Source organism: Miscanthus floridulus, unplaced genomic scaffold (assembly GCF_019320115.1).
Source record: "Miscanthus floridulus cultivar M001 unplaced genomic scaffold, ASM1932011v1 os_1955, whole genome shotgun sequence".
NCBI classification, from domain to species: Eukaryota; Viridiplantae; Streptophyta; class Magnoliopsida; order Poales; family Poaceae; genus Miscanthus; species Miscanthus floridulus.
Genome location: NW_027098006.1, coordinates 1 through 11,030, shown reverse-complemented (window position 1 = coordinate 11,030; position 11,030 = coordinate 1). Strand labels below are relative to the sequence as shown.

General features: G+C 47.0%; 1 pseudogene; it reads right to left on the bottom strand.

Annotated features, from left to right (window-relative positions):
* Positions 1–3,637: 3,637 nt before the first annotated feature.
* Positions 3,638–9,048, bottom strand: LOC136534451 (patatin-like protein 1; annotated as a pseudogene).
* Positions 9,049–11,030: the final 1,982 nt, after the last annotated feature.

Genomic DNA, 11,030 nt, shown 5'->3' with positions numbered 1-11,030 from the left:
GGACCCGAAGTCCTGATGAACTGTCAACTGTAGTATGTAACCCCACAGATACCGCTAGAGCTACACCCAACGCTCCATTTCGTTAGGCTGAATGGCTAATGGTGAGTACTATTACTCCGTACCAGCAGTAATCGGCATTGCTAAGAGGAAGCTACAGTGCTGGTTGTATGCTGCAGCGGAGCATCAAATCAAACAATCTTAAAAGACGAACAGAATATCAGCTTTATCGGTGGCAGAGCAAGCACAAGGCAAAGGCCAGCAAGGCGTCAGCCTCATCTCATCTCGCACCACCGCCGAGACGACGAGGGTCCACAGTCCACACGCAAAGAAGAAAACACTCCTCCCGTCCTCTGGATGACCGAATGAGGAATCCAGGAAGCAAGAACGATCGAGAGCGATGGTACTGGCCTCGTTTAGATTGTAAATTTTTTAATTAGATACGTAACACGTTTCGTTTGTATTTGATAAACTTTGTCCGATCATGGACTAACTAGGCTCAAAAGATTCGTCTCGTGATTTACAACCAAACTGTACAATTAGTTATTTTTAGCTACATTTAATGCTCTATGCATGCGTCCAAAATTGATGTGATGAAGAAAGAGTGAAAAAACTTGAATTTGAAGGTGATCTAAACAAGGCCCTAGTACGACTACGGGCAGGGCAGGGCAGGAAGGCAAAGGATCTGGCGCTGGCAGTCTGGATGAGGAGTGAAGACAAATGAACTGGTTTCAGCTTGGCTTATTCTCACACTGTTAAATCATTCGAAATCAGTCAAATTATCAACAGTGGATCAGTCGAACAGTAGCAAAGGAAGCTGGCAGTGGCAGGCATTGGCTCTGCTCACGTGTACTGCCATGCCTGCCCGGCCTGTCGGGGAGCCGTCCGTGCTGCGCGCCGCAGGCAGCGCAGTTCGTTCGTTCGTTCTCTGGGCTTCTGGCTCTCTGCCGGCCGGCGACCACGACCAGCGCCCATCAACGGAACTGTCAGATTCTGCTTCAGCACTACTGTCCGGCCGCAGAAACAGGTTAACGACGAAGACGCAAATCCTTGCCTCCAAGACGCAGTCCCTGTCCCGCAAAGATGGGCACGGCAACGGAACCGGAACCGAAATCGGAACGGCAGCGCCATCTGCGGTGCCCAGGCGCCCCGGACCGATGTGTTGGCGAAGGACAGCTGCATGCCGTGCGGTCTCCGGTCCGCTCAAACGCCCGCGCCCGCGGAGGAATGTTCGTCCACAAAGAATTCGTTCCTTCGCAAGCTTCTGTTTCTACTAGAGGATAAGAGGACGACTAAAAAACAGCATCTACAGGTCGTTTTTCGATGGATGAATTTATATGAGACGACACGGGTCGGGGAGAAGAAGATATAACACGTACTGTGCTCTGTATACGTAGCATACTGTATGAATGAATGAATGAGTACGAAGCACTGAGGACGGACCACATCCACAGAAGCTGCCACAAGCTAGCAGTGCACTGCAGCTCTCACAGGCTGGGGTCCGGGCCATGGCGGCAGCAGCGAGCAGCAGTGGTTTATGGTAGCTTTCATTGCAGCTGCATCAATTGATTGCCAAAAGACTTGATTGCCAACCGCCAAGTACGAGAGCTCCTCTGCCTCTGCCCACCCGAGTGCCTGTGCCTGGCCTGGCTTCCCAAACAGACCGCGGACGAGAGCAGCGGCACGGGCAGAAACGCGCGCGTACTGCGTCTGCGTCTGCATCTGCATCGCCCGTCCTCACTCCCCGCCCAGCGGCCAGATGGCCAGACCGCACAGCGGCATTAACGCGAGCCGCCCCATCGTCGCTGTCGCGGCAGTTCATCGGCTTCACTTCGTAAACGATTGTAAATTTTTAGTTAGAAAGTACCTCTCACACTAATTAGCGATCTATTCACGATAGATAGTTTCAGCCTTAGCCGAACAGGCTGCATCAGAGCTGCCCCGCCCCGGCTCGATTCTGCTCACCAGCCCTAGCTCGCACGTCATCCGTGACTTGGAGGCATACTGTACGGGTTTCTCTGCTTGTGGCTGCACCTAGGCTGTGAGTGATTTTGCGAAAACGCCCAATGGCTGTGAGACTGAGTAAAACGGGGGAAGGAAGGGAGCAGGGAGCGTGATGATGGCGCGAGCAGTTCGTGGTGCGTGTCGTCGCATTTACGGTGCCTTTGACGAATTTGCGCCGTGCGGGTGTCGACGTTGAATGCCGTGGAAGGACGGCTCGCGGACGAGGGAGCAACACGGAGATCGCTCCGGGTTTTTGCCATCCTCCGTGCGCCGCCGGGTACGTTCCGTGAATCCGTAGCAGCGCTGCCCCGCGCAGTGCTCGGGCTCGGACACAGGAGACGCCGAAGCACGGGCGCCGCTAGCAGGAACGGCCCGCCGAGGGTAGACCATAGCTGTTTGGTCTTTTTTTCTCTCTCAAAATGGTGGGCCGGACTGCATCTGTGTCACGCGGGCCTGTTAAACATCGCCTCGGCCACCCGGCGTCTCGGCGTCAGGGCCTTCTGTTCTGACAGTTGCCATTAGAGGGTTGGATTAACGAGCATGCGTGTTGCTTTGGCTCGGTTTGGTTCAACTAGTATAGAGCTAACAAGCTTTTCGTCTCTCTGGTACACTGGTGGTGGAGCCAGACAGATAACTGGCGCTAGATTGACTGAAAACGGATGGAACCCCCGGCACGTTGGAACCATTTTGAGAAAAGTACTCTCTTAGAATTATACGGTCAAGGCTATGTTGGAACCCCGGCAAAACCAACCCTCTTGTGCTTTTCTCTCTTCAGAAAAGTGATACTCCCTCCCTCCCAGAAAGAATGTAAATCTCATTTTACGAAAGTCAAAGAATTTTGAATTTCACTAAGTTTATACAAAATATTATCTACATTTAGATCTTAATTAGATTTATTATGAAAATATATTTCATATTTAATCTAATGATACTTAATCCACATCATAAACATCAATACTTAATACATTTAGATCTCCAATTAGATTTATTATGAAAATATATTGAGTATTTTCCTTCTTGGGAAATATACACACATACTCACGCCCATGAGCATATCCACGAGATTAGACCAGCAACATTTGACATTGACGGAGTCATTAAAGATAAAAAAAATCTTTGTTGCCATGGACACGTCATTTACAATTGAACTGAATGAACAATGCGGTTTCTTACTTGATCTGGGAAATGATCAACAATTATTAGGGAACGGCATGGCTGACCGAGTGGTCGTGCAGGCTCAGTACCTCCCCTTGGGGTGGTCGGAGTTTGAGTCTCAAGGGACTCACTCTTTATTTGTGGTTTCGCCGCAGTGACCAAGGGGAATAAAAATCTCTTCTGCTCCACATCCAAAGCACAGGTCTGTGACCAGCCACCGCGATTGAGTTTTTGATCAACAATTATTACATTATTACATACACAAAAGTCAACCTTCAAAACCCGAGTCCCTGATCGAAAAGAAAACGTACCAGCAAAAAAAAACAAAAAAGAAAAGAAAACGTACGACAAGACAAGAGGCAGCCACTGCATGCATGGCCATTGCAAATTAATAATGCTTCACACACACACACACACTTGTGATCTTAGCTGAACCTCACAGACGTGAGGCGCACGCGCGCCCACATGATCTGATCACAATTCACAACGCGCTGCCTGGCTTGCCTTGACTCGACGATGTCCTCGCCTTCTTTTCATCGGAGAGCATTTTGGCGAAGCGGGTGAGCGCGTCGGCGTTGGTCCCTTCCTCAGGCACCGCCACGGGCTTCCCCGTCTCCATGTCCACCCTGCTCACCGTGCTGGCCAGCATCCTCTCCCCGATCCCGATCAGCTTCTTCATGTTCTCCTCCGTCGCCACGTCCACGGTCGCCTCCGTGCCTTTGAGAGAATCGTCCTGAATGCGGAGGTAGTTTTTCTCGCTGCGGAGCGCCTGGAAGAGGATGGAGACGTTGTAGTCGACGAGCGCGGCGCTGGAGTAGCTGAACATGTCGACGATGGGGGTGTAGCCCTCCTTGGTGTGCAGCCAGACAGGATGCCCCATCCGGCGGCCTCCTTGGCCGTGTACATCGCCGCGGCCTTGGCCGAGCCGGTCCCGATGGAGATCACCAGGAACTTGTCGTAGTCAGTCGGCCCCCCCGGGAAGATCTCCTGCTTGTCCACGATCATCTTCCGGGTTATCTGGTTGATCGTCACCATTGTCTTCACGCACGCAAGTAAGCAGAAACAAGTTAAGATTATATAGTCAGGCATTGTTTATTGTTTATATATAATAACGATTGTCTCTTGTTTTGTCCACCAAAACCGTACCTAAACATGATGTGCACAACTAACTAACACTTACTGGGTTGTTGGCGGCGACGCCGCCATCGATGAGGTTGAAGTCGCGGGTGTTGCCGGCGTCGTCCCTGGTCTGGAAGAAGTGGGCGGGGAGGTACGTCGGCGCGGCTGACGTGCTGATGCAAACGTCCGAGAGGAGCGCGTTCTTCAGAGGCCGGCTCTGAGCCTGCACGCGTGCATGTACGCGGTTAACACGTCGATCATAGGAGTATATCTATCCTATATAGATTCATGAATGAATGAGCCTTGCATGATCGAACACCATCACATACATCGAAGGTGGAGAATGGTGGGCTGGAGGTTCTTGACGTCGAAGGCGGGGATGACGACGTTGGTGAGAGTCTCGTTCACCCTAGTAGCGCCAAGGAGGCCTGAATCTTGGAGTGCAGGAACTCGCCGTCGTATTTCGGCCCCTTGAGCTCCAGCAACGTGTTTACAAAGTCTGGCCTGTGCAATCCACAATTAATGGATGAGAGAAAGCTTAGCATTACAACATACTACATCGTATCGATCAGTGTATCACCACTAATAAGCATGATTAGCTACTTTTTTCATAGCAATGAAAAGGGTTTTCCAGCCTCTGCATAACAGTTGTGCACGCAAATTCTGGTTCGTTGTTGCAGCTAGCATCAAGCTGGAACAGTGAATATAAGATACCAAAAGTAACATGCTACTTCCTACATGAATTATATAAGCCTGCATCATCTCAACGTCTGCCACAAACTCTGTTGTTAGGTCATCATCATCACCCATTCTTGGTCAACATGAACACTGCCGTACGCGTCGCCACAACTTTTCCTAATATAATGTTTTTGATCTTGTTAAGATCATCGCTATCATATTATCACTTGTACAACATCTTCGTAGATGAGCTCAATCCATCACATGCTGAAGCCATGAGAGAACTCTTTCCTGAACCTGGCAATGGAGGTGGTCGAGACGACGCGGCAACAGCCGTGCCTAGGCTCCTGGCACCAGCGGCACCTAGGTTGTTTAGTGCGTGAGTAGTAGCCTTCGATTTGGTACGCTAGGGAGGAACGGGAACATTGTAACATATCATGTAAATTTAAATTTTCTCGATCTTAATATAAGATGCGCAAACTTTTTGCGTATTCGAAAAAAAACTCGCAACTATTGACGAACATGAAATGTTTGATCTTGTCAAGACTCAAGAACACTATCGTATATCTCGTGTGTGTGTGTGGTGTCTATAATATATATATATATATATAATATATTTATATATTATATATGAGAGAGAGAAGAGAGAGAGAGAGAGAGAGAGAGAGAGAGAGAGAGAGAGAGAGAGAGAGAGAGGACGCGATCGTTACTTAGTAGTGGGTATTTTTAGTTATGAATTTGACCCTAATTAATCATCAACGGGGATAAGTGCTAAGCTCGACTGCTATTTTATATGACCCATATATACGACAATAATCAAAGCACAGGGGAGTGTAAGTGTGTAACGCAACCTGGTCAGAAGTCAGAACCACAGCGAAAAAAGAAGTGTTTTTATACATTGGAATCTCTCCTTACCCAACTTCGACTTATTTGATTAGTCAGCCCTGGCAACGTGCTTTGAAATAATGATTGAGTGTTTTCTAAAAGTAAAGATATTATCCAAACCAATTATTGTTGATCGCCAACATCTCTATCTTTTGGTCCTACGTGCACTCGTCTCATATAGCTCCTCATTTAGGGTTTGTTCTGTTAATCCCCAATCTAAGGAGATAGAGTAGAGTGGGAGGAGGGATTTTCCTGGAAGCCCACGTGGGGCTTGGGGCCTGTTTAGTTCCACTCTAAAATGCCAAATTTTTCAAGATTTCCCGTCACATCGAATCTTTAGACGCATGCATGAAACATTAAATATAAATAAAAAAAAACTAATTACACAGTTTAGACGAAATCTACGAGACGAATCTTTTAAACCTAATTAGACTATGATTGGACACCATTTGTCAAATAACAACGAAAATGCTACAGTAGTATTTCGCCAAAAATTTCGGCATCCAAACGGTGCCTTTGGGAGCCCGTGCGGAGTGATGCTCGATCATGACACATGACTTTTTTTTCTCGGGGAGGCTCTCCCGTAGGTCCTGGGGGTGGGCAAGGTGTGCCACCGCCCTAGGCCTCATCCGAAGAGTAGTACATTAGTATGTACTCCCTCCATCCCAAATTGTAAGTCATTCCAAGAATTTTGGAGAGTCAAAGCATCTCAAGTTTGATCAAGTTTATATAATAAGATAATAACATTTATGATGCCAACTAAGTACCAATAGATTTTTTGTTAATTATATTTTTATAGTATATCTATTTGATGTCATAAATCTTTGTAATTTTTTTTATAATTTTGGTCAAACTTGAGAAGCTTTGACTCTCCAAGATTCTTGGAATGACTTACAATTTGGGATGGAGGGAGTATATGAATAAAAAAAAGTGTGTATATATGCATGTACGTGGGTAGCTGTGGCCTAGGTGCCCAACGCAAAAAGCTGAAACAACATCAAGATTGCGACTTTAATTATGCATGGAGAAATTAGATGAGATCAACATCAATAGTATAATAAATGATTTTGCATCTCGAAATGTTAGAAGAAATTGTTCAAAAAAAATGCCAAGTGCAAGTAAGTACTCTCACCATTCCCAAAAATGTAAATCTCGATTCTCGAGAAGTCAAACAATACCAAGTTTGACCAAATATGTATAAAAATACTCTCTTCGTTTCAAATTAAAATATTTTGTTTTTCTAGATTTATTATATTTAAGATTCTTTTTCTATAAATCTAGCCAAACTTAAGATTCTTTGACTTCTTGGAAAACAAGATCGAAGAGAGTATTTTATCATTATATTTATCTATTTTATGAACATTGATAAAGTGGATTAGGCCTTTGTATTAGTTCTCGACCTAGGTCTAAAAAACTCAGGACCGGCCACGCGACCATGAGGGATTACTGCCGTCTGTCGTCGTGAGTTCCTGACCAAGAGGGACTGCAGCCGAAACAAATAGCTCACATGGAACGAGGGAGGAAAACAACATGGTTTCGACCGTCCAACTAAATCCCTGTAGGGGCCTTGGCTTCCCTGGGCATATCTTCCCTTGGTCCCAACAACCCTCTTGGATAGGGGATTAGTCGAACAAGACCTTATATGGCACAACATCATTCCTGTTGACAGTAGTGAGACCCATCCATGCGTGTATGGGGCAAAATCATGTTCGTTGCAAAAGCCGTTTAGAGGATTGCTTTTTTAGCATCTCGAAGACTAGACCAAATTTTAGTATTACTGTTCAACCAAATAAAAAAACTAGACCAATCTAGAAAGAACTAGTTGCATTTTATTAAAAAGAAAATAATAAGCAGCCAAATTTGTCTACGAAAATTAAGACTTAGATCTGAGTGGGTATACACATTCACACCATCGACCAACTGAGATAGCTTAGCTCCTATTCGATTAACCAAAAGTAAGCATACCCCATTCAAATACTAAAGCTATATTAATAGGTTCTTTAGTAGTCATCGATCAGTTCCGTGTGCATGGTTAAACTTAAATTACCAGCTGCTGGGTGCTGGTGGGGATATTCGCAAGGTGTGTGTGTGGTGTGTGTGTGTATATATATATATAATATCTATATATATATATATTATATATATAATATATGTGTGTGTGTGCGCGCGCGCGCGACCCCCCCTCGCTGTCACTTTTTGTACTACCTTTGAGGGAAGATGTTTGGCCCGTTCTCCAGGTAAAATTTGTTGATGCCCTCGGCGGTGAAGAGCGGGCGCTTATCCTTATTATTCGGAGCGGCGAGCATCGCCGTGATAAGGCCGCCGGTGCTGGTTCCGGCGATGTAGTCGAAGTAGTCGGCCAGCCGTGCGTTGGGCCCGTCTAGCTCCTGCATGCAGTTACGGTGGATCATCACATACACCATGCGTGCATGTAATCATCAGACATGAGTACGTACTGAAACCCTTCTCCCACGTACGTACACGCAAAACTCTAATGTCAACTCATGTCCTAGCTGTAGCAATAGTGAACGACGCAACGCACCTGAAGCTTTTTCTCGAGGAAGGCGAGGATTGTACCGGGGATGAGGCCTCTGATGCCGCCGCCGTCGATGGTCAGCACCGTCACCTTCCGAGAAGCAAGGGTAAGCCATATGGCCGTCTAGATCAGCAAGACAAGAGACGGCAATGCAACGAGCTAGAGTAATGACAGAACACAAAGCAGGAACTTCCTGTCTTCTAGCTAGTTGTGATCTGATGATTGATTATGTACTGATGCATGCACATGTACTTGGCTAGGGTAGGTTTATATAGCCCAACAGCAGAAGTCTTAGGCAGTTTGATATTCCAGTGCGTGACAGCACTCCACAACACTAGAAAATGCTTTACCAGAGGCGGCTTCTGAAGGGAGCGAGTCAGGTCAACTGCCCGATCAAGCAGATGAACACATGCTTCCACATCGACCTCACCAACGGATGCGAAATTATGGTTCTGAGATAAACTTTTGATGTTTATTAAACACGAGGTCAACTTTATTTCTATACGAATTAATGGATATTATGCTTGAACTGGATTGTAGTAGGTATGTATTGTAAGCTAGAAGAAGTATGTTTAGTAGTACAATATAGGGCGTTAGCCGCCCTGCTTGCCTTCCGTCGAATGTTTCAAACCCGGCCGGTAGCTTCGTGCTTGCTTGCTTGCATGAACATCCATCGTTTAATCAGTGAGAACTACAACTGGGCGAGAATGCACATCAGTCACAATGACCAAGACTTGCGGATTATTGAAAAATAAAACAAAAAGCGGGAGAAGGTAAGCAATGCAGATCAATGTACACAGCTTATTGTTAATTAGGGGCCGGGTTTGCTGCAAAAGTTTAGCAAGTGTGTTGATACGAAAGTCAAAGTCTGATCTGGATAAACAATCGGTCATCAGCAACTGGACTACTCAAATGGAAAAATTATTAAGAATGCGTCAGAGCAACCAACACCAGAAACTGAAACTAGGAGGAACCCACGTAGTGCTCCCCTTCGTTCTTGAGCGAAAATTTCTTTCTCTGTCTTCACTCTACCTCATCTTTCACATTCTCCCATCCACCCTTACTCAATGTTCTGTGTCTCGGTCCGTCATCCACTCGTCCCTCATTTTCACCATTCTCACTTTGAGTTTAGAACTACAAAACATTCATTCATCGGTGTCCCACCGAACATGTCATGTTTTGGCCGCCATGCAGGCATGTGGCTCATCTTACATCTTTTTAAAAGCCACGATACGTGCACACAATAAACATATATCTAGGTTAAGTCGGCTGCCAATTTATCATATGGGTTTAACCATTTATTGTACTAACATTTATTATGGGTTTTTAAATTTATTTGATTTCAGGTTAGACCAAAGCCAACTAAGAGCAACTCGATCCAAGAGACTCTCTAAATACTTCATAAACGCCAGTAATAGAGAATTTGGTGAAAAATTACCATCTAACAGCTTCTCTAAATAGTTATTCAAATATAGTCATCTTCTGTTCCGGATTTTTCGCTAGTCAAAAATAGAAGACAAGAATGACTCTCTAAAGTGCGCATGAGATATAGAAAGACTATTGGAGAGTGAAAAGATATAGAAAACGATTTTTATGCAAGTGACTCTTCAAATGATGATTTAGAGAGTGATATTTAGAAATGCTCTCGGTGCTGCTCAAAATCTTATTATTGGCACGAACACCAAATATTAAATTATATATTTCCCAATTGGAAAAAAGAAGGGTAAGTACGACTGAACTGGAGCCCCAGGCTTCAGCACCCGCGACCTAACCGACTGATAAAAAGTTACTGTAGTAGTACTAGACACCGAGCAGTTCGCCTCAAATTATCTGAGACAAAAACGAATTATTCACCTGCTTCGATACTCCCTCTCGTTCTAATTGTCATTATGCTCTTGACTCTTGTACACCGTAATGTCCAGTTGCCCACGAGTCTGACTCTGCGAGCACCGTGCGCTACCGCGCTTATTATTTGGGAACTCGAAATATACACATTTACAATTACAGCCAGCGGGGCAGCGATAGAAACAACAAATCCCATAGGATACACCAAGAAGAAGCGTAGATGCCACCTTGCATATAACAACGGCATATGCACCAGTCCAGCTAAATCACGTCGAACTCATCGTCTGGCAATGGAAGGCAACAACAACAATGAATCGGCCGAGCTCCCTCCGAGCACAACCGCCAGTGTCCTCAAGGACCTGTCGGGGACTAGAGAGGAGGTGGAGCGCGCCGCGAGGCGGCGGTGCAGGCGTGGCTGGCGTCCATGCCGCTCGGCGAGGAGCTGGAGCGGCTCCGCGCCAACCTGGCCGCGGCCAAGAACCGCCTCGCCGCGACGGCAGCCGAGATACCGCTGCTCAAGTCGCAGATCGAGTCCACGAACGGCGCGATCGCCACGAGGCAGGAGGCGGCGGTGAGGAAGAAGGCCGCCGCGGAGGACCTCCGCCGGCGCGTCGACGGAGCGCGTGCCGAGCGGCGGCTGCGCTCGGAGGTCGCGGCGTCGAGGGGCGCCAAGGACGCGCTGGAGCAGCGGGTGCTCGTGCGGCGCCAGGCCGCGCGCGCGCTTCAGCTGGCCGAGCGCGCCGTCGCGGCGGAGGCCCACGCGCTGGCGTGGTCCGAGGCCGCGGCCTCCGAGCTGACCGCGCGCGCGCGT